Source organism: Callorhinus ursinus, unplaced genomic scaffold (genome assembly GCF_003265705.2).
Source record: "Callorhinus ursinus isolate GAN/ISIS: 27379988/994484 unplaced genomic scaffold, GSC_fseal_2.0 scaffold22, whole genome shotgun sequence".
Classification (NCBI taxonomy): domain Eukaryota; kingdom Metazoa; phylum Chordata; class Mammalia; order Carnivora; family Otariidae; genus Callorhinus; species Callorhinus ursinus.
In genome coordinates, this window is record NW_027397084.1 from 21,094,434 (window position 1) to 21,119,829 (window position 25,396).

Below are 25,396 nucleotides of genomic sequence, written 5' to 3' on the forward strand. Positions count from 1 at the left end.
TATTGAGTATTGCTTTTTGCCTACTATGTATTTAAAAAACTTGGAAAGTCTTTAATGTATGTTATGGAAAAATTAATAACAGTAACAATCTCTTTTGTTAAGATCTAGTAGAAATTCCCCAGAATATTGTCTTAACCTAATGTTAAATGCTATTTTGAGATAGATTTTTTCATTTTAGTTATTGTTGATTATATTAGATTTTCCACTTTTGAGTTTACTTGGATAATCATAGAAAAATGTTCATAGAAAAATGTTCCATTTCATTTATTTTTTCAAAACTTTGCATAGACATTCTCTTGATCCTTCCTCATAAATTCAATCTCTTGCATATATAAAACAAGATTCTTACTAGGTATGGATATCCTGTATTTGTGGAAGAACACTGCAATAAAAGAACATGAATCCATTTTTGATATTGGACTGCTTAGATAGCTTTTAGGACCATTTCCCCCATTTTTTTGCCCCAAATTTGAGCTAATGATAAGAAAGTTCTAAAAATTTCTCCTTTGGTGTCTCCAGGAGACTCAAACCATGCTGCTCATGAGAACCCTAAATCTTGTCCTCCATCTAACCCCATAAAAACCTCAAATCAAGTTTCACTTATTGCTGTTTCTCAGGATATTTTTAGATTAGTTTGAGACACATGCCCTGTTCTCTCACAAAACCTTATTATGTTAGTAGTAAACTTTTTCATACCATTTTGTGTGTGTTTGTGTGTGTGTGTGTGTGTGTGTGTCTGCATGTGCATGTGGGGGGTCATCAGTCTTAGCATTCAAACCAATTGGGGGTGGGGTCCATCCTATTGCATCAGGATATCTTAGCCAAAATAAATGTAAATGTGACAGTACTCTTATGAATAACCTTTTCATTTATCATGAATAGCTTAAAATAATTAATAAATTTATTAAAATTTCTTTCAAAATTAAGTTCACTCCAAAGTTTAGACACCCATAATAATTTTACTGGCTATTTTATGAGATAAAGAGGATAACATGTTCACATATATGCTGTTATACAACTAAATAAAATCCTTATCACTCAATTTTGTTCTCATTCAATTTTTTTTCTTAATGGTAGATGCTGAGTCTGCATAATTTCAAGATTGTTTTTCTTTTCTAGACTCAAAATTTATCCATCTCCTTGTGTAAATCAATTTCACTAGGTCTCATCCTTCTAGACCTTTATCTCTATAGTCAGTCTAAAGATAAAGGGATATCTGAATACGATGCTAAACAAAAACATGGGCTAAATAAAATGAAGATGTCTTTATATATAAGATCATGTGTCTAAAAGAAACAATATTATATTAATATTAAATAATAATATTGTAATACTTCTGCTCTTTGCATACACAAAACCATTTTCAAGTCTTTTTTTTTTTTTCTTTCTCGTGAGTGGTTAATAGAAAACAAGCTACTTGGGACACACAACTCTTTTTTGATGAATATTTTAAGTGTCTGTAACAATACTGCTTTTTTTTCAACTCAAGATTTTTTTCCTTACTGGGAATAAGGAACTTACGTTGTCCATGGCACTCTCCTTACCTCAGCTGGCTATTATGGAAAGTTGGGGTTTGAGCATTTCTTTGGCATAAACATAAGAGCATTCAATATCCAGAAGGGCCTGAGAGAACAAGTATTGTAAATTTAGGGGACCCTCACACATTTTTTCCAGTCTCAGAATCAAGACCTTCCTTGACATCCTGATTATCCCATAGGGATAGAACATTTAAAGGATTTGCTATTCACTTCAACCTTTCCCTCCAGAACCTCTGTCTCTTTTAGACAAGGAAACCATGTATTTATGGACCTTATTTTTCATATGGCCATAATGTCTTATCACTTGTGCCTTTTTTCATCTCATACAAGTGCCAGACCTAAAGATATAAAAAGAATGTACATTTAAGTTGCCCAGATCTACCATATGGAAATCACTAACTAATAAGGAAACATACACAGAGGAATACAGAATCAAAAATTGAGAGAGCAAAAAATCAAATACCGTGCCATCATTTGAAACTCTGCATTCAGCTGTATTCAAACCTGTCTACCACTAAATGTATCTATCAGATATTGCTGAAAAATTGCCTCCGCTTGTGATTGCATGGTTTTCTCAGTAGAATTAAAGTTTTAAATTTACCTTTTATGTTTTTAAGGACAGTTTCTTTCCCATACAGCAGAAATTCTATTTTTTATATGTCAGTCATCTATCTTTAGAGAACATGTGTTGAATTAATTATATTTAGTGCCTTAAAATATGATAGGTGAGGGTTTTTTTAATTATAATAAAAACATTTGGATGGAGTTTTGTTAATTTATAGATATTACATTAATCTTTGCTTATTTTCTCACTATTTCACTAATAATGTGACAACTAATTACATCGTCATTCATTAAAAATTTATTAGTAGAACATTTTTTTTTTACCAAAGTGTTAGGTGATGGGAATACAAACATGATTAAACAATTAAATGTAACATATCATTTTACTTTTATGTTTAAAAAGCCTGCATGTAATAGTCATCTCCTAAAACTTTCGGGTAAAAGTTGAAGTGGCTTCTCTACTTACAATTTCACCTGTATGAAATTAAGAACCAAACGACTTCTTACAGAAAAAGTTTTAGTTTATTTATTTATTTTTAAGATTTTATTTATTTATTTGAGAGAGTGAGTGAGAGAGAGAGAGAGAGTATGAGCAGGGGGTGGGTGAAAAGCAGAGGAAGAGAGAGGGAGAAGCAGGCTCTCTTAACAGGGAACCTGATGTGGGACTCAATCCCAGGACTCTGGGATCATGACCTGAGCCGAAGGCAAACACTTAACTGAATGAGCCACCCAGGCACCCCTTGGGTTTATATATAGTGTTACTATTATTTCTATCTTTAAATAATTTCTACAGCTGGAATACATCAACTTATTCTTAGTCAAGTAGGAGCCACTGCTTTATGCGTCAATCAGAGAAATAAAACCAAATAAAATAAAATAAAACAGCCCAAGGATCATAAAATGCAAGTATAAGGAATTAGGTGCTTAAAGAATTTCATCACAACATATAAAAGTCCAGGATGAGAAGGCTTTATTAGTAACTTGTAGCACACATTTAAAAAAGGATTAACACCAATTCTTTTCAAACTCCTCAAAGAAATAGAAGATGAGAAAACATTTCCAAACTCATTCCTTGAGTTTACCATTAACTTGAAAATAAAGCCAGATAAAGACATTACAACAAAATAAAATCACAGACCAATCTTCCTTATTACTCGTATAGATGTAGAAATTCTAAATAAAATACTAGCAAAACCAATCCTACAGCGCATGGAAAGGATTATACACAATTAACAAGTGAGATTTATCCCAGCAATGCAATGGTGGTTCAACATAAACAAATCAATGTAATCTTATTAATAGAAGGGAAAAAAATACATGATCATCTCAGTTGATGTGAAAAAGGTGTGTGACAAATTCAAATACTTTTACATGATAAAAACAGGAAACTAGGAAAATAAAGGAAATTTCACTGACACAACAAAGGACATTTATAAAAAACCCACAACCAAATCATACTCCAGTGGAAGACTAAAAATTTCCCTACTAAAATAAAAAAAAAGAAAAGAATGTCCACTTTCATGACTTCTTTCAACATTGTACTGGAAGTTGTGGCCAGAACAATTAGGCTAGAAAAAAGTAATAACAGATACCCAAATTGGAAAAGAAATAAAACTATCTGTACATGCAAATGACATTTTATTATATAGATTTTCACAAAAAATGGACAAGAATGCTTCTAAAACTATTAACAAATTTAACAAAGTTGCAGAGTAAAGATCAATATTCAAAGAAAAGTTGTGTTTCTATATACTAATGATGAACACATAAAAAAGAAATTAAAATTTTTTATTTACAATAGCATCCAAAAGAATAAAATACTTAGGATTAATTTGACCAAGGAGGTGAAAGACTTGTACACTGAAAACTACAAAACAGTGATTAAAGAAGATCTAAATAAATTGAAAGACATCTTGTGTTCATACACAGGAAGACTTATCATTATTATGATGTCAATACCACTCAAAATAATCTACACATTCAATGCAATCCCTATCATATTCCAAAACTTTAATTTGTAGAAATGAAAAAGCCAATCCCCAAATTCATGTAGAACTGCAAGGTACCTTAAAAAACCAAATCAATTTTGAAAAAAAGTTGGAAGATTTACATTTCCTGATTTCAAAACACCCTCCAAATCTATTAACAAAAGAACATGGTATTGACATAAGGCTAGATCAATGGGATGGAATTGAGAGTTCAGAAATAAACATGTGCATCTATGGCCAGCTGATCTAATAAGAATGCAAAGCTCAAACAATGGGGAAAGAATAGTCTCTTCAACAAATGGTATTAGGAGAACTGAATTTCCATGCAAAAGAATGCAGTTGATATCCACTTAACACCATACACAAAGATTAACTCAAAATAGATCAATGGTATAAATGTAAGAGCTAAATCTAATGTAGGAGTAAATCTTGGTGACTCAGCTTTGGCAATGAATTTTTAGATATGATACTAAAACCAACTGGAAGAAAAGAAAAAAATAGATAAATTGGACTTTATCAAAATACAAACTTTTGGATATCAAAGGACATTATTAAGAAAGTGAAAAGACAACTTACAGAGTGGGAGAAAATATTTGCAAATCATATATTTAATAATAGTTTATAATCTAGAATATATTAATACCACCAATAAGTACTATTAACTTATTAAAAAATAACTCCTACAATTCAAAAAGAAGAAGAAAAACCCTGTTTAAAAATAAGCAAATGACTTAAACAGACTTCTAGAAAAATCATAAACAAATGGCCAATAATCACTTGAAGAGATATTTAACACCATTATGAGTTATCACTTATACCTACTAGGGTAACTATTAAATAAAATAAAAAAAACAGAAAATGACAAGTGTTGGTGAGGTTCTGGACAAATTGTAACCCTTGTACTGTTAATGAAAATAGTACAGGCCCCATGGAAAACAGTTTGATGCTTCCTCAGAAAGTTAAACATTAAATTATCATATGACCCAGTTACTCCATTGCTGGGCATATATGCAAAATAATTGAAATCAGAAACTCAAATAAATACTTGTATATCAGTGTTCATTGTAGCATTATTTACAATAGTCAAAAGGTAAAAACAATACAAAATTCATTAACAGATGTGTATATGCATGCAATGAAATATTATTTATCCATAAATAATATTTATGGATATTTATTTATCCATAAATAGTTTATTTATCCATAAAAAATGTTTTCAGGGATGAACCCTGAAAACATCATGCTATGATAAATAAGCCAGAAAACAAAAAGATAAATATGTGATTCCACTTACATGAAATATCTAGAAAGGTAAATTTCTAGAGGCAGAAAATAGGTTAGAGATTGCCAGGGGCAGAGAGAAAGAGGAGTTATTGTTTAGTGGTCACGGAATTTTTCTTCTTTCTTTTTTTGGGGGGGTTAAGATCTTTTATTTCCTGATTGATTGATTTGAGATTTTATTTATTTATTTGACAGAGAGAAAGAGAGCATGAGCCGGGGGGCGGGGGGGAGAGCAAGCGGAGAGAGAGAAATAAGTTCCCCACTGAGCAGGGAGCTGGATATGGGACCGGATCCCAGGACTCTGGAATCATGACCTGACCCGAAGGCAGACAATTAACCAACAGAGCCACCCAGGCACCCCTATTTCCTGATTTTAAAAACTGTCACCATCAAGGACCTCCTAAGTTCTTCCGTACCTTTGTTTCAGTGGTTCTTGGCAGTAGCTCCACACAGCTCCTCTCCTGCTCCTTCTGGTTGCTTACCCATCAGCCTGAGTTTAACAGATCAATTTGCTTTGTCCCTCCAACCTGTGGGAGTAAGAACTGGACTTTTCTGGCTGGTGGAGTGTTCCTCATCAGCCAGTGTTCAAGCCCAGCCTATTGCTTATTAATTCTGCTTGATCTTGGCTTTTGTGGCTTTGGCATCCAGCATGTTCTAGACACGAGTGAGCTGCTTTAGAGAATCAAGCATGAGGATTCCAGCCCTAGGGCATTCATGAAGACAAAGTAAAACCAGAAGTAGAGTGGGTGGTCCAGCTCCACATGCTGGAATCTGTCCTGGTGCTCTGTCAGGAAATAGAGCACATCCCCGTAGATCTGATTCACAGAGGTCACAGGCTGTAAGACAAGGCAGAGGGGCTGTTGGTGGAGAAAGGTGATCACCACCCATAGGCTAAGTGGTCTCCATAGGCAAGCTGTGATGGTCTCCATGCATATTGTGAAGTTGTCACTCAGGTTGTATCAGCTGTCTCCTGTGGCACAGGCTTTCCAAAGTTGGGACAAGAAAACTTGGTCTTGGGGCTCCTGGGTGGCTTAGTCAGTTAAGAGTCTGCCTTTGGCTCAGGTCATGATCCCGAGATCCTGAGATCGAGCCCCACTTTGGGTTGCCTGCTTAGCAGGGAGCCAGCTTCTCCCTCTGCTGTTCCCTCTGCTTGTGCTGTCTTGCTGTCTCTTAATATATGCCTCCCTATCATTTACCAAATAAAGAAATAAAATTAAATAAAAAAAGAAAGTTTAGTGTCCAAGAAAGTCTTTGTGGTAGAGACTGAACCAGCCCTCAATCACCATGTGAATGAACCCACATACTGCATACAGGGACAATCGCTACCAAGTCCCCAGGGGAACAACAACAGTATAACTTGATAACAGCCATGTGGTTGCAACCAAGACCCCAGAGACAGAGAAGAGACCAACCAGGAGATGCAGAGTAGGGCATAAAGTTGTCCAGCCTCAGGTGCTGAGGCCAGTATGGGTGCAAGGGGTTGGTGTCAGTGGTCATGTCTTTGTAGGCTGATGGCTGCAAGAACAAGGAAAATTGGGGCATGGAACTTCTGTTTGGGGTGATAAAAAAGTTATGAAGATAGTGGTAATGACTGCCTCTGAAATAGATAGTGAATATAATTAATGCCACTTAGTTGTATGCTAAAAATGACTAATATTATTAGATAGATGATGATAAACATGTTAGATGGATAGATAGATGATAGAAAGATAGATAGATAGATAGATAGATAGATAGATAGATAGATAGATAGATAGATAGATAGCTGTACTATAAGTAAAATTAATCAACAAAGTTGGAAGTTTGGAAGAAAAATGTTCATGGAAAACCACGATTGCTTTCAGGAAATTAGAAGGTTACAGTAAACCCTGAAAACTGCCTTTGATAATCACTGGTACCTGAAGCACTGACCTGAGTGACACACCTAAGAAATCCTGAAATTTAAGGTAAACCTTACACCTTGTATTATGCAAAAAAAAAAAAAAATCCATGTACTGCCAATGGGGGAAAAAAAGCCTTCACACCATCTTCTTCATTCCAATATTGCACAGAATTCTATGGGAAAGAGAGTCTAGAAATTAAGTTATTAAAATTTTCTCCTATTTTGTAGATGGAATTGCAAGGGGCTGCAGTTGATTTCAATTTGATAACAAAACAATGAGATAGTCCATGAGCTTGTCAATTCAATATCCAAATGTATTTTTCCATTTAAATTTAATCTGGAAATAAAAATAGCAACTGTATTACTTGTCTTCCTAACATGATAGTTATTCTTTAATGATGGTGCGCATCACTTCTCTGAAAAGGAGGACCAAAACTCATTTGTCATCTGCCATTTGCTTCCTCTTCTAGATCAACCACAACCTACCCTTTGATAACTTATAACATAAAGATTAAATTAGAAATTTAACTCGTTTTTTTTTTGAGAGAGAGACAGCAGAGTGCCCCTAGTTAATATTTTTAAACATCTACATAACAAAGCAAAATGATATAATTATAGGCATTATGGTGCACCTGGGTGGCTCAGTCGGTTGAGCGTCCGGCTCTTGATTTTGGCTCAGGTTGTGATCTCAGAGTCCTGGGATAGAGCCCCTCATCTGACCCCCCATTCGGCAGAGAGTCTGCTTGAAGATTCTCTCTCCCTCTCCTACTGCTCCTCCCCACTCTCATGTGCTTTCTCTTGCTCTAAAATAAATAAATAAATAATCTTAAAAAAAAAATTCTCTCTCTCCCTCTCCCTCTGCTTCTCCCTCCCACTCACACACACTCTCTCTATAAAAAATAAAAATAATTATAAGCACTATGATTCCCATTTCATAGGTAGTTGTAAGGCAGTGTTTATTACCTCCTTCTTTCACTACTCACCTCAGGTTCACTTTGCTCTGAGCTAACATGTCAGCAAGTACCTCAGCTAAACATCGTGACTTACCTGTTGGGGGTGATTCAAACACTCATTTCTGGAGTTTTATAGTTCTTATTAATGTGCCCCAGATTGAATTTTATTTGTTTTCTTTCAGCTTTTACCCCTGGAGATATTAAGAATAACCCTCCCCCAACCAGAGAGTTCAATGGCTTCTTAATATATGCCTCCCTACCATTTACCATCGACCCAATTTACTACTGATGATAGGGTTATCCTGGAGAGTTACTTTGAAGTATTAATGAAAGAAGATCCCAATATACCCAGGGGAAGTCTCCACTACTAATCAATAGCAACGTGGTTGCCTGCTCTGGAGAAGGCATTCTTCTTTTTGGAATTAAGACCCCTACAGAATCAAGGTGCAAGCTTTAGTAACAGGAGGTAATACACACACACACACACACACACACACACACACACAAACACACACACATACATGATTTCTTAGAAATACTAGAGAAAGGAACCACTTCCTTTTTCATCCCTTGTTTCCTTGATCCTTGTGTGCTGGCTAACGGAGAAATAACACTATAGATCGATTGTATCAGAATATATTCCACATCTTGTGGAACAGAACATCAACTTTCTCTAGCCAGTGCCACAGCTGATTCTTCATTAGAACATTTTACCAGTCTTATCTGGCCAATTAGTTCTTGGTGATCATATACATGGATGGGGCAGTGAATATCGTAAGTTTTTTTCACTTTCTCACTTGTTTTGTTGAAAATGTTTTACATAGTCAGAAATAATACTATTTGGCATATAAAGATGGTGAATATGGTATTTAATAATTTCCTATATGGTTATGCAGGCCAAAGAATTACTGGCAGAAAAAGCAATCGATACATAGATTAATTATCCTTTCCAGTGAGGACAAAAAGCCTCAACTCTGTATCTCTAATATAATCAGCCTGCTACTAGATGGCTGACCCATCCCTGCAGAAATGGTCATCAACACTGGTAATTTTGGTGAGGTAAAGCCCGTATGCTCAAGCTCATGCAAAAACTTCATCTTTCTTGAGGCCATTGAGCAATCAGTGGGATGGCTAGAGAAGAATTATTAATAGAAAGGGTTATTTTGTACATATGATTATTGAAAATCTCTTCTGCTACTTGGGTAAGCATTCTCATAAAACACAAATAAGCCCATACTCACTGGTTTATTCATGAGACTATTCACATGATTCTTCTTCATACCACCATTAGTAATCTTAACATTTGTTGCTTCCAAGTGGTTCATCATGAAGTCAAACTGCTAGCAACTGATTATGAATAAATTCTTCTAGCTATGTCTCTCTCTAGGCAAGTTTGACAGGCAGACTCCCTGCTAAAAATCTATTTATTAGAGTCTTTCACTTTCTCACAGTTCTTCAGGACCACCCATGATGTGGGACACAATGTTGTCACAGTTAATTTTTATATGGTGTCAAGTATTGAATATAAGCAATTATAAATCAAACCACATTCTTCTTCTTGTCAATTCTTTACAGGAAAAGTGTGTGTGTGTGTGTGTGTGCGCACACGCAGATGTACATGGGCTTGTACACGAACAAATGTGGTTTTTTCCTCTGAGTTTTAGATTTGAGAACTTTGGTCTAGAGTAAGACAAATTAGGTAGGTTTCCAAAGCATGAGAACAGTGCCCAAAACTCTACATAGGATTATGAATATATGGACAGACAAACAGGTACAAATTCCACTTCCTAAGAATTAGGAGAAGTGTTACATCAGGCTGAAGCTGAAAATATAACATCTTACTCCCTTTCTTTACCTTATTTTAAAAAAAGCAAAAGAGAAGCAATTGCTTTCTTCTATTTAATTCTGTCTGTTTGTTAGAGTAAAACCTGCAGAATTAAAGGAGTCCAATTTAGTAGTTTCCATATTACCTCGCAGTTTAGATTGTATAATGTAAAATGCCTACTGAAAATAATATTGTGACAAGTCATTTTTTTACAAGCGAAGATTTTGTTAATTCATTTTGAAACTCTGTTATATGTAGATAATATTTCCTGAGAAAAATAAGGCATTGTTGTATTTTAACTTAAAAATAAAAGACCTCTTCTATTGAGAGTAGGTAAAGATAGGGGAAAAGAAAGGGCATTTCAAAGTTGAATAAATATTTTCTTAACTTCAAGCTTCTTCAATATTGTTAAAGTATGACTGATCTTTTTTTTTAAAGATTTTATTTATTTATTTGAGAGAGAGAGAGCACGAGAGGGGGGAGAGTCACAGGGAGAAGCAGACTCCCTGCTCATCAGGGAGCCCCATGTGGGATTCGATCCTGGGACTCCAGGATCATGACCTGAGCTGAAGACAGTTGCTTAACCAACTGAGCCACCCAAGCACCCCTGAAGTATGGCTGATCTTTACCCTCTTTAACATGGTTATGTGAAAACAACCCTGACTCCATGAGTAAACATGGCTGTGAGCCAAACTAAATATTTCTGCCTTTTCAAATATCTTAAAAATCTTAAATAATGTTAGAGATTTTATTGTGGAAATGCAAAAATCTATTTTATTTTGTTGCTGTTGTTTCCTGAGAAAATAAAGATGATTTCTACTGGAAAAATTGAGAGGTAGGAAAAGATAATGGGTGAGGGCTCAAGAACAAGCCTCACGAGACTAGTCATGTTGAATCCCCCATCTTCTAGTAGGATGACATTTGACCAGTTTTGCATTATCTGCAAAACAAGGATAATACATATACTCTAAAAGGTTGTTTTGAGCATTAAATGATTTGAGTATAAAGCTATTTAATATATATTAAGAAATTAAATTTGCCTATTACATATCAAAATTCAATAAATGTTAGCTGATAATATTATTATGAGAGCTTTTGTCAGATTGAATGTAATTAAACATAATAAATTAAATATAAAAAAATTACACCTAGTAAAGAATCAAAATCAATGTACTAGGCATGGCATTTTTTTGTCCACTATAATGTCATCAAAATAGATTATATTCCATTCAAACTAAGGTCAAAAGAAACACATACTTCTTTTTTAGAGGTACATTTATATGCAAAATCTGTTCCTTTAGTGATTTTTGTGCAGCAGATCAAAACAAGTATGGTTTAAACTAGATAAATGACATTTTATGAAATCACAAAATGTGCCTTTAAACAGCATAATGGCTTTAATGCATTTTAATTAGCTATCTGGCAAATCAACAGATGTACATGACCAAGTTTGCATAATTTATCCACTAACAATAGTGTTGGTCTTATTTTAAGAGCTTGTAACACTGCCTGCATTAACGCTCTTAATACGTCATTGATTTCTGGCCTAACAATTTGCAATAGGGTTTTAAAAACAGTACCATTTTGAAAATGTCAATAAAATGTATATTTTCCTTAATCTATGCGGATGCATAGTCTGGTACAAGTAATTTCTCAGAACTCATGCTAGAGTCTGTCAAAGGATATGTCACAACTTGGAGTTTTCGTAGATAACGAGTTATAATCTATACAGAATCTAAATGTTCCAATTTATTTTATCTTTTCCCAAGGAATCATTTTTATTCATGAAGTTGTGTAGCATATTGGTTTAAGGGTCATACTCTGGAGGCAGATTGCCCACAATTAAATACTGCTTCTAGCACTTCCTGGCTGTGTGACCTTGGATAACTTATTTAACTTTAGCAAGGCTCTGTTTCTTTCATGTGTAATGTTTGGTAAATAGAAATAATTTCCTTGTTGGATTGTTGTAAGGAAGAAATATTGTATAGGCATGTGTGAATTCTTCAGTTAAGAATTTATTTGGTTTTAAATTTGTTTACTCAATGAACTTTAATCTTTTTTTGTCAAATATAAGAAAAAAGGAATATTTGTTTACCATGATTTCCACACCTTTGCAGTATTGAGTGGCATTGTTTCATTCAGGAGGTAGAGTAATGTTGATTAGTAGTCCTTCTGGGAGCTTCCCTGGTATAATCTGAAACTTGCCCCTGTACTCAGAGGGAAAGGTGAGACCAAAGAAAAGCATAGGCCACTCCAAATTGGTAGGTGACAGTTTTAATAAGCAAAGGGAATGTATGTACAAGGCTTGTCTTGGGTGGTAGCAAGACAAAAGGATCCCCACACCTGTCCACTGACTCTTAAAAGTTTATCAAGAGGCCTTAAAGGGGTTTAGTCACAAATAGCATGCAGGTGTTCTCTACACTACACCACTATCTCCAGGCTATGTCCTTGGAGTAGCCTCTAGGTGTGGGGAAGGTAAGCAGAACCCACGTTCCAAGGAGGGGGTGGTAAGGAGTGCCTGGGTTCAAGTCACGGGTCAATCAGCAGTCATGGCCTTTTGACGATGTTCTCCCAACACTCCATTCTTCAGGACCAGCTCTTATAAAATCATGTGACTTTTTATTCTGCAGTGGTTCCTGAGCAGTCAGCAAGCGGTTTCATTAGCAGGGTGGTAGCTCTTTTGGAGGCTGTCTGGCTGCATTGGAGGCAGATGCCACAGCAGCAATGTAGGCACAGGCAAGAGAAAACACAGATTAAGACAACAGTTGTCCAAATCACTGACAACTTTTTCCACCAAGAGCCCTAGAATCCCAACCCTTGATTTATTAAATCCCCTAGGCTGGGTGTTGGATCACTCAGGGCATTCATTTGTGTCCATACGATTTAATAAAGATGATTCATTAGCAGACTCATCAGGTATGAACACATAATATTCTGTTTGGATAATGGCACAAGTGTCTCCTTGTGAGGCAGTAACAAAGTTGAAGGCCGTTTTATTTTGGAGGACAGATTTTCTCATCAGAAACATTTCAGTGTTTAGTAAGGATAGACTTTGTTTGCTATCATTTAAGACTTGCTGGGTGAATTAATAAGGGCTTTCATGTGTGTTACAATGTCCTCCAAGCCAATGGAGGGAACAAAGATAGCAGCCAAATGATGATTCAGAATAGAATGTTCCCCCCCAACCCCAGCCTTAAAGAGAGGGAAGTTGGTAGCTTTAGTAATTTGACCCAGTTGTATATACCATATGTGTTGGCTGTGGAGACAGCACTGTCAGGCGTGAGGAGATGGCCTGGGGTGAGATATGCCACCCCAGGACCCCCATCTGTCCCCCCTCCTTCAATTGCACATGTTTCATACCATGTATAGCGTGTTTCAATAGATTCAGCTTGCAGGAAGACAATGGGATTCCAGCAGAGACTGAGGAGTTCCCCCTCACCCAGAGCTGCAAATTAATTCACCCATCCCAGTAGGATGTCCCATTGCAAATTCCAGTAGATAATTCTTTTCCAAGTGTGATGGGGCTTGGTGTTCTCAGCCTCATAGTGTGCGATTTACCAAGGGAGTTGGGGCAATAGTTGTTTACCATGATTTCCACACCTTTGCAGTATTGAGTGTCTAGGCAAGGGCCCCCAGTCTGCCATATGGGGCAATAGGCCCTACTAGTTGAACATTCAAATATAATAAAGCCTGGAATAGTATTTTAGTTCACGCACCCAGGTGGTTTTACCTATTACAATTTAATTGGCTGCTTTAAAATTTCATTTTGTCATTTTACCAACCCTGCTCCTTGTGGGTTATAGTGGAGACGGAACCTCCATTCATTGCCCAGTCTTGCATATCATGACCTTTGAAATGTGATCCTTGATTACTATCTATTCAACAAGGGTGCATCAGTTCCTTTAATCTCCTCATGGTGGCAGCCCGGATTTCATGGAGGCAGCCTGGATTTCATGGTGGCAGACTAAAGCTTGGGATTAGGCCAGATATGGTGTTCACATAAGCCATGGCATTGAATACCTTCACTAGGATGGAGGGAGCCAATAAAATCAATTCGCCAACTCCCCACCAGCTGTGACCTCTGGTAGATAAGCTCCAGATTCTTTTGGCAGTTTCTTTAGGAATGTTTAGAACATATAGGAAATGCTGTTATTGCATTAACCAAGTCACTATATATCAAAGGCAGTCCGGCATGCTTGGCAATGTGTCATCGTATTCAGATACTGTGGTGTCCATTCTGTTCATGAACCCAATTTGCCATATCTACCGAAGGGTCAATAGTAGATGGGGCTTTTACCTGAGCCTAGGCATCAGCTTCTTGATTGCCAGTGCCTTATTAACTGGAACACAAAAAATAGTGAAGATTGCCTCAGGTTCTTTCAAATGGACCCAAATGTCTTTTTATATACTTCCCGGCCCCACAAGCGGTAATTTTGATCACGTACCCTCTTGGCTTCCCACTGTGCCAGCCATAGGGTTAATACCTTTAGAATAGCCCAACTATCAAGTGCAAGGGGTTAACGACCCATGCTCAAGTATAATCACCAGCCAGACCAGTTTGTGCTCAGTCCACTGGCTGCTGTACCGTGTGCCGTGTGAGAGGGCCTGTTCAGAGGTGTGCTGTCTATACAGCGAGGAGCTGTTACTCTATGGGGTTATATCAGGATTTTGCCCACTTTCAGAGCTGGGACCAAAATCCCAGGGGTATTTTCCCCTTCGGTTGTTTCTGCCACAATGCCCAACTCATGCCTTCTGGAGTCAGAGCACATCTAAGTCAAATGGTGGCTTAGGAGATATCCACAGCTTTAATCTATTTCATTAGTATTTTTGCTCAAAGACAAGTGGACCAGATGATGCTCCTAAAGAGTCATTTCCTGATTATAGAAACCCAGAAAGACTCTAATTACAGTTTTGCCTAAGACAATGACATTCACATTTTCCTTCAAAACTTCCTAAGTTTTGGGAATTTCTTAGTAACATTGTAATGTATTATTATTAATTATCATTATTTTGTTATTACAACTTGTGTCTATTGCTTGTGAATAAAACAAAGACTCTAAGAAGTTGATCATAGAAGGCAGGCAGCAGAAAATAGAAAAATGTGTAAGATACTTGGAACTGGTTATTGTGTTAAGTTGTAATAAAAAAAAAAAAACAATGACATAGCCACCCACAGTCTGGGTGGCTTCTAAAAAAATTAGAAGCACATGGTTTTCAGAGAGAAAAAAATACACTATGCCATATCCTCTAATTATCTGAGGCTTTGTACTTACTGGGAAAAATACTCTGTGGTCAACATATATGCTAGCACAGACCAATTAATAAAGTATGGGGTAATTCAGCTTTAAGAAACTGGAATTCTGAGTTACATCTGTCCTACGGAACACCCCCCTGTACTCCTGAAAAAACTCCTTTACTTCATGCCATGAAGAAATTATTGATAGAGAAATGCCAGAATCTTTTAAAAAATAATCTTTGTAGTTTTTTTTTTTTCCTTTTCAAGTTGGGAATATAGGAGATAAGGGTTGTTGTCATAAAGACTCTCTGATATCTGAGAAACAGAAAGAAACTGAGACTCTTGGGTCCATTCACTGTATTTAACTGATCAGTGTCAATGTGTATAAGGTTAATATAACAAGAAGTGGAGTAAGCTTGCTAAATGGAATTCAGCAAGTAGTATGCATGCTGTGTACTTTGGATATGGTTAATTAATCATGGAGCTCTTAGGAAAGAAATCAACAGGCAACCCATTCACAGAGCTACCACAAAATTTGTATAAACTGAGAAAAGTACAAGGTATGCATGCCTTTGGAAAATAAATCTAATCTAATTACCACCATAGATAGTCGTGGGCTCTCACCCAGGTCTGTGTCACAGAGAGCTCTATGAATGAATTCTGTGTACCCTTGAGGGAATACTGCTCTAACACTACACTCAATAACTGTTGAATGTTCTTTATAGTCATTTCCAATGAAATCTGTGGTTAGTTCCCAAGGCGACTATAGACTAGGAAAAGCAAAATATCCAAATATCTGAAGGATTATTAAATTCTGGAAGTAACAATAATTTCAGGGAATATAAAAACATCTTGTCCAAATGTTTGTACTGAGTTGGTACTCAGGAATGCCATATTATAAATGAAGTTATAATCAAATTTTACATCATGTTAGGACTCTTGAAATTCTAAACAGAATGGTTGTTTTTTTATTTTGGGAATTGTGTAGAATTGCTAATGTTTCTCTCTCAAATAGCTGGTAGAATTTTCCAATAAAGTCATAGGAGATGAAGTTTTCTTTTTTGGAAAGTTTTTAATACAAATTCAATTTCTTTGTTAGACTAGTTGTGTTATCTATTTCTTTTTGAGTGATTTTGGGAGTTTTGTCTTTCAGGAATAGATCAGTTTTATCTAAATTATGAAATTTATTTACACAGAACTTTTCATAGTTGTCACATATTATCCTTTTAATGTCTGTGGGAACTATATAATATGCTCTCCTTTGTTCTTGATATTGGTAAGTTGTGTCTTCATTCTTTTTTTTTTCTTAGTTGGCATAGAGTTTTATTAATTGTTTTTGACCTTAGGAAAAAAGCATTCAGTCTTTTATTATTAAATATAATATTAGCTGTATGTTTTTTATGGATTATCTTTAGCAGATAGAGAAATTTCCCTTTTATTCCTTTTTTGCTGAGTGTTAGATTTGGCCAAATATTTTTCATGCATCTGTTGAGATGATAATGTGTTTTTTATCCTTTTCCCATCAAATTGGTATATAATGTTAATTGATTCTCAAATGTTTAACCAATCTTGCGTTTGTGGGATAAATCCCACTGGTTAAGGTTTTTGAAAAATATTTCAAAAATTGGTATTACTTTCTCTTTAGTTGTTCGATAGGATTTGCCAGTTAAAGCACCTTTTGTTTTTTAGAAGATTTTTAATCATTCTCTTGCCACCCTTGCCTCTCCCTCTTGCTCTTGCTATCTGTATTAAAGATCACCAAATTGTATTTCCATTCATATAATGCCTTAAGAATAAATTCTGTTATTGGGATTTTTAGAAACCCATATGAAGTTGTAATACCCACTTTTCTCATTTAAATCCATTTGTAACAATATATTTTTGAAGGGTTTTGATTTTACTTTGTTTTTTTTTTAAAGATTTTATTTATTTATTTGAGAGAGAGAGAATGAGAGATAGAGAGCACGAGAGGGAAGAGGGTCAGAGGGAGAAGCAGACTCCCTGCTGAGCAGGGAGCCCGATGCGGGACTCGATCCCGGGACTCCAGGATCATGATCTGAGCCGAAGGCAGTCGCTTAACCAACTGAGCCACCCAGGCGCCCTGATTTTACTTTGTAGCTACTTTATTGTTTAAGATGAAATTTCTGATTTATTTTTCATACCTTTGTTTTTGTTTGCTTCAAGTAAGACATCACCATCTATAATCAGAAGTACCTGAGAATTGTTTTTTTTTTGTTTTAATACTTTTTTATTTTAGAATACTTTCAGCTTTACAGAAAATAGTAAAAATAGTACAGGCAGTTCCCGTATAAACCATTATCACTACCTGACCAGTATAGTACATTTATAACAGTTAATGAACCAATATTGATCGATACCTTATTGTTAACTGAAACATATACTTTATTCATATTTCCTTAGTTTTTACCTAATGTCCTTTTTGTCCTTAATATCTTGATGATCCTGTTCCAGGATCCCATTTAGGATGTTACATTACATTTAGTTTTCCATATGTCCTTAGGCACTTGGCTGTGACAGTTTCTCAGACTTTTCTTGTTTGTTTTTGTTTTTGTTTTTTATGACCATGAGAGTTTTCAGAAGTGCTGCTCAAGTGCTTTATAAAATATTTTTCATTTGGAATTTTCTCATTTTTCCTCATGATTAGACGAAGTTATAAATTTTGGGTAAAGGGTCATTCTCATTGTATCAAGAGTACATACTATCATCACAACTTACCACTGTTGATGATCATGCTTACTACCTGAGTGATGTATTGCCTTTCAGGTTTCTCCACTGCAAATTTACCATTTTTTCCTCCCTTATACACTATTCCTCTTTGGAAGGAAGTCACTATGTATAGCCACATTGAGGCAGTAGGGAGTTATGCCCCACCATTTTGAGTATGGAATATCTTCATAAATAACTTAGAATTCTTCTGCGTGGAGACTTGTCTATTTCTCCCATTCGTTTATTCAATCATTCAGTTATATCATCATGGGCTCATGTATATTTATTTTGTACTTTATTTCTCAAATTATTCCAGCTTTGGCCATTGAAACCTCTTTCATTTGTCTTTTTAAATTTAATAAATTAGGAGAGGATAAATTTAGAGGTAAATCAACAGGGCCATATTCTATACATTAAACTGCCATATAGGACAGTGAGTGAACTCAGGACATTTGTCACTGCAATTTAAAGGTGGACCCCCTGAGTTGGACTGAACATCTATAGGGCAACAAATAGTGATGCAATTCAAAGTTATCTTAATTTCAAGGACAGAGTAGGTTCTGCTTGACCTTTGAGTTCTAATTTTTCAATGAGAGAATTTACTAATTTTTCAAAATAATTTTAAAGTATCCATTTTTTTTCCTTCACATACTGAACCAAAAGACTCTGAATTAGTGCATATGAAACCAATTAAACTTGACAGTGTTTGTTTCTTGTTTAGCATTTATACAGTCCTCTATTAAACAAAATTAAAAGATGAAATATTAAAAATTCAGTCTTCATCCTGCTTCTCATATCATCTCAAAGCTTTTTGTCCTTGTTCATATGATGTAATTGGTGACAGGCAGATTTTCCAGTCATTATGTAAGAAACAAATGGACAAAGAAACTTATTAAATTTATTGAATTTAGGGCGCCTGGGTGGCTCAGATGGCCGAGTGTCTGCCTTCGGCTCAGGTCATGATCCCAGGGTCCTGGGATCGAGTCCCGCATCAGGCTCCCTGCTGGGCGGGAAACCTGCTTTTCCCTCTGCCTCTGCCTCTCTCTCATTCTCTCTCTGACTCTCATGAATAAATAAATAAAACATTTAAAAAATTTAAAAAATAAAAAATAATAATAAATTTATTAAATTAACTGAACATACTGTGGGTTTCCATCGGAAAAAAAATGTATTTCATCATCAGAAGTAATTTTGAATTTTGAGTCAGCCTCTCTACCCTTAAAGTGGGTATCTTAAAATTATTTTGAATAATTATTAAATTCCTTCACAGAATGTGCCCCCTTCCCAGATTTAATTAAATGTATGTCCAAATTCCTTTCTCCCACATGAGGTAAAATATAACTCAAAGTGTTTGAAGCAGACTACCTTTATCTTTATCAAGCTGTGAATGTACCCTTGGGCTATTTGGCACCATTTTTATCTTTTCAGAAGTAACATCTCTTCATGACATCTCTAAATGCTTTTTCGGATGTTTCCAAAAGGTGACAAATGATTGCAATGATAACATAAATTCTCACTTGTCTTCTTGCTTCTACTATGTTGGATCAACGATAGTTGAAATAGAGAAAAGTTAAAAGGTCTCCAGGACTTTTTGTTTTCTGTGTGGGAGAGTGAAGAGAGTTCTTGGGTCATTTGGAGTTAGTTTTCAGGAACAAAATGAAATAGAGAAGGGTAAGCCTCTTTAAACAAAACAAAACAAAACAAAGACAGTGAGAAGGCAAAAGTTGCTAGAAGTTGTAAGAAAATAAGATTTTTGTTGGAAAATTTTTGAGAAACGTGAATAGCACTCATCTTAAGCCATCTAATTCTAGGACAAGAGATGGGGTTTGCCAGTTTGACAGCTTCTCTGTTTTACGGCAGGAGCTATCCTCTTTGCGGGTAGAATTGCATAACGATGAAGATCCCAGGCTCAGGGGCCAGAATACTCCATTTGATTCCCAGTTCCAGCAATAAATGTCTTGTGATCTTTGACAAGTTACGTAGTTTATTATTTTTTCTTTTCCTGCCTCAGTTTGCATTCTATAAAATTGAGACTATAATAGTATCTACCACAATGGTGTTATTTTGAACATGTAATATACTAATATATGTAAAGAACTTAGAGCAGTGTAAAAACAGTAAGTGTCTGTGATGAACTTGTCATTTAACACAAATCCAGGTCTCATTTGGGGCTACCAAAAAATATATTATGGAGTTCAGTGTTTGTATATGCCATCAGTCCTTTTTTATGCTGAATACAGATTATCATTGGCCATTGATATTAGTTCTACTTGATCTTTTTTTAAATACTCTAATATAGTTTAGATATCTCATCTCACCAAAAGAAACACTACAGTAAGCCAATAGTTGATAATTATAAATAAAGTATTCATTAAATGGCTAAGAAAGGGTATGTAATATTTCAATGCAGCAATTTTAGACTGAATTAGTTTACCTGTATTTTCCAAAGTTATATGATATTTAATAAATAGCTATTAAATTCTTGTTTTTTTTGCAAATCAATGCATTACAATTGGATTTTTTTAATACTGGAATTTACTTTTATTTAAAAGGATAAGACCTGGGGCACCTGGGTGGCTCAGTTGGTTAAGCGACAGCCTTCAGCTCAGGTCATGATCCCGGAGTCCCAGGATCGAGTCCCGCATCGGGCTCCCTGCTCAGCAGGGAGTCTGCTTCTCCCTCTGACCCTCCCCCCTTCATGTGCTCTCTCTCTCTCACTCTCTCTCTCAAATAAATAAATAAAATCTTAAAAAAATAAAAAATAAAAGCATAAGACCTATGATGATACAATGATTTCTATTTCTTAATTTAAAATTTACATTAAGTTTGCTTTTATCAAAAGATACCTTCAAAGGGAAAATTCATGAACACATAAACATCTGTGTTTATTGAATATTAAAACTTAAAATACCAAGTTGTCACTAATAAATCAGAACCCCATACAGAAAAAGTGCTTTCACACATTGATATCTTTTTAAAACTTACTCAGTTTGTACCTCATTAAGTACCATATTTTTCAAGATACATTAATTTTTCTTCAAGTACAAAATCTTTTACCATTATATAGAAAAAATGAGTGCTTTTATATTGTACTGAATGCTCTCCTAAAATTCCTCACATCATTGAAACCTATTTTTATGAATGTATTCTTATATAAAAGTTCAGTATATTAAGTCACTAATAGCAATATGGTTGCCACATTCATCTTTTTTCTCTTAAACTGGATATAGAGCTTCTTCAAACAAATAACGTAAATAAGACAATATGTTTCATTAGTGTAATGAGATATACCCTGTATTTTGAGAGTACATCATCCATACATTGAAATATATAGAATTCTATGGTTATACGAGAAATAAGTTGTTTTTTTTATTTTATTTTTTTTAAAGATTTTATTTATTTATTTGAGAGAGAATGAGAGATAGCACGAGAGGGAAGAGGGTCAGAGGGAGAAGCAGACTCCCCGCTGGGCAGGGAGCCCGATGCGGGACTCGATCCCGGGACTCCAGGATCATCACCTGAGCTGAAGGCAGCCGCTTAACCAACTGAGCCACCCAGGCACCCAAGAAATAAGTTGTAACTGGAACAATTCATTGGTATATTCATTCTAATGGTTTTACCAATAGAGTAGTTTTCCCTTGGTTAAATGGCAAATTTATATGAAGAGTTCATACAATGGAGGCCCAGTCTAGATCCCATGCCCCTTTCACCATGTGAGGACACAGGGAGAAGGCACAGACTCTGAACCAGGAAATGGGCCCTCACCATAATATGACAATGGAGGCACTTTGCTCTTGGATTTCCAGCCCCTAGAAGTATGAGGAAACAAAATTTCTGCTGTATATAAGCTACCAAGTCTGTGGTATTTTGTCATAGCAACTTAAATGAACTAAGACATATTTATATGGTCTATCTGTATGGAAGTATTATTGGGGTGCATATAGGGTGTATATGAGAATACAGGGGTTTGAGAAAATTAATTTATACATTACCAAATGTTCTTTTATTTAAATATTGATTTTAAAAAACAAATAACTGCAATATACACAATATTATTATTATTGAAGAAAGCTGGAGTTTAGGTCAGTAAGAAGAGCAGATGAAGATTTTTTAATTGGATTTAGAAAAAAATAGGCATGTTTTTTTGCTGTAGGTGTCCATGCGTAGTTATATTTTTTAAACCATTAGTAAAGTAATTTAGATTTCTCATGGAAAATACATTACAGTCAGTACTTAGGAGGCAAGGGACTTGTGTTTGCTAAGTGACTGGCAAAATACATACTTGAACAAATTTCACTGAAAGTTATTTTCTGGGTTAAATAGAAAGCTAATCTTTCTTGATGATATCTCTAGAATTTGCAGTGTCTGGATTTAGAGTATTATAAAAAGCGGAGGACCCCTCTCAGCTATGCTTGTATAAAAGGAAAAGTCTTCTATTTGAAGAAAATTAAGAAGGTAGTAAAACATATAATGTCTTTCTCCTCATCCTTGGCATAAGGAGTAACTTAAAACAGGTTTGTTGAGAGTACACTGCTATGTCTATTATCTGTTTCATCTTGCTCTAAATCAAATACTTCAAAGCAGAATAGCTTGCTGGGAAATATCATTATCCAAAAAATGTTAGCAACTCATCTAGGCAACAGATGTCTGACTATATTTAAAGAGTTGTTTAGGAAAGTCATAACTTTTTGAAATATTGAATCATTTTGTAAGGACTGGTGACATCCAAGTTACTAAAATCTATTTTTGTTTTATATGTATTTTTGTCTTTATACACATAAGTGAAAATAAAAGTACCAAAAATAATATGTTATTCAGTTCTGTTTTTCAGAACTCCAAATAATAAAACATTATTTATAGAAGAATCTGCATAAAAACCTCTAGTCATTATGCATAATATTTGGGTAAACTAATGCCATGGTACATGTGTAAAAATTTTTTTAAAAAAGTGTATATATATGTACACATTATATATATATGCAATGGAACAATGAAAAGTTTTGTTTTTGTTTTTCGGAAAAAGCAATAGATTCTGGACTTGTAGTTATCTGTTAAAATATTGAGAATATTTCAAGGAATGACATATACTTGCATCTTTGAATTTTTGCAGTGTACATGCAGTGTTTTGCATTTTGAGAAAATTTTTCCACACATAATCCCAGTCCCAACCCTGATTTATATTTTCAGCTATTGCTTTGTATTCTAGATAATAATGAGACTGAAATATTCAGCTAGCCACAGGTATATTAGGAACTAAGTGAGAGGCAAAGATATTTCTTTTCTCTTTGAGGCAAGAGAATGAAGAGGGTAATGAAACGTTAAGGACTGCCACAAACTTGATTTGGGATAACCAAACCTCTTACGCTTGAAAAAGCATGCTTTGATATGAATTATAATTATTGTTAATTTAGGGATTATAAATATTATTAATTTAGGAAACAAAATAGAGAATTTTATTTCCAAGAACACCAGAGAGCGATAGTCCCTGCATGGAAAACTCTCATAGTGAGAAACCTGTTTTTACCAGTAAGCTTGTGAATCTAAATATTCATAGTAAAAGTTATATTCAGAAAATATTTCAAAAATTTTAATTCTTTAAAAAAATCAATACAGGGTCCCTGGGTGGCATGGTCAGTTAAGCATCTGACTCTTGGTTTCCGCTCAGGTAGTGATCTCAGAGTTAGAAGAGGGAGCCCCGTGTCAGGCTCCCACTCAGCAAGGAGTCTGCTTGGGATTTTCTCTCCCTCTCCCTCTCCCTCTGGCTCTCTTGCTCATGTTCTTTCTCTTTTGCTCTCTCAAAATAAATAAATCTTTCAAAAGTTGATATAGATCATTATTAGCAACAACTCTTGTTCTATAGAGAATATAGATGGGAAAAATCAGAAGTCAGTTATTCCTAAGGCCATCCTCACTACACAATAACTCTTGGACCTGGGGATAACACCCCTGTGCCTTTAAATATATCTACTAAGAAGCATCTGTGAGTGTATTTCCACCACCATAATCAGAACATAACACTAGGATCAGCATACCAATGTGATTACATACGTAGTTTAAGCAATTTATAGTTTTAAATCCACCATCCAAGACTGTGACCCCAAGATTGAAAGCATAGATAAATTAATTCACTATATATAAATGACTATAGCATCAGTATAACTGCTAAGCTACTGGAGTTTTATTGTAAGGGAATTAAAATTATTTTTAAAGTTATGAAAATAATAAAGGAAACCTCATTTAAGATGGAGTCAGGAACCCTGAAGGGTAATTTCACTCACATGTGCTACTCATTTCAGGCCTCACAGCGAGCAGGGAAAAGAAAGATAAGAATTATTTTGACAAGTGGGGATATGTTTCACATAGGAAATTTATTTCCTGCTTTTAAAGAAAAGAAGGAAGATGCCTCCCTGCCCTAACAACAATGCAGTAACCACCACTTGCAGTGAACGAGAGACTGTCACAACCTCAAACTCTTGTTCTTCTCCAGTGAACTTCTGTTCAAAAGAACCCTCCTCAATTTCCTCTTAACCTTACAAAAGCTTACGTTTCTTTTGTCTCTTCAGACTTGCCTACGGTTCACCATAGCTTGCTTGTCCTTAATTGGAATTCTTCTGCTACTCTGCTAGTAAAACGACTGGCTATTTTATTTTTAAGGTTGTTAAAGTTGAACACAGTAGTTATTAGAGTTCCAATTGACAGCCAAAGGGAACTTTAGAGAATTGCATGAAGATTGGAAACATCTTTTGGGAAAACCATGATCTAGATTTGAGTATTCTAGACAAACGGCCAAATGTGTACAAAGTAGAATGTAGTTACTATACTAAACATATTCCATGTGACTTTGCAAACTGGAAGTTTCTGTAGACATAGAGGTTATTTTATTTCATTAATAAGGCCTTTTCTTATATTGGCCATCCATATAAGTTCCCTTGGAGACTAAGATTTATATGTATGTGTGGATAAATGATATATAGATAGATATAAATTTGGAGCCCAAGCTACAGAACTAGAAATTAGAGAAAAATACGTGGAGAATAATGCCATACTTGGAAGATGATTTTGAACGGTAGAATAGGATTCTGAAAGCAAGGAACCGATGGTGATGAAATGAATTGGTTAAAACTGGAAATCATAAAAGCCTTCATCAGTAGTAGTATGTTCAGTTGCATTTGAAAGCAGGATTGTCATGATAGGCATTCTTGGTATTTGTATTTTGAATGCATTACTCCAAGTAAAAAGGTAGAAGAGAATTATACACTTGGAGTTTAAGCTCCAGCTATTTTAGAGTCCTACTGCTAACACAAGTTTTGGAACTTTAAATGGCTAAAAGCGATATGAATCTATTTCTAGTCTTGCTTTATATAGTCAACAGTTCAGTAGGTTTTCCTCCTTCATGAAATAA

The 25,396-nt window shown here is 35.2% G+C and overlaps 2 pseudogenes; both read right to left on the bottom strand.

Moving 5' to 3' along the window:
• Window positions 1-5,977: 5,977 nt before the first annotated feature.
• On the bottom strand, window positions 5,978-6,868 carry LOC112837836 (3-beta-hydroxysteroid-Delta(8),Delta(7)-isomerase-like; annotated as a pseudogene).
• A 521-nt stretch (window positions 6,869-7,389) lies between these two features.
• The window catches only part of LOC112837792 (small ribosomal subunit protein eS1-like), a 32,634-nt pseudogene continuing 14,627 nt past the window's right edge, over window positions 7,390-25,396 (bottom strand).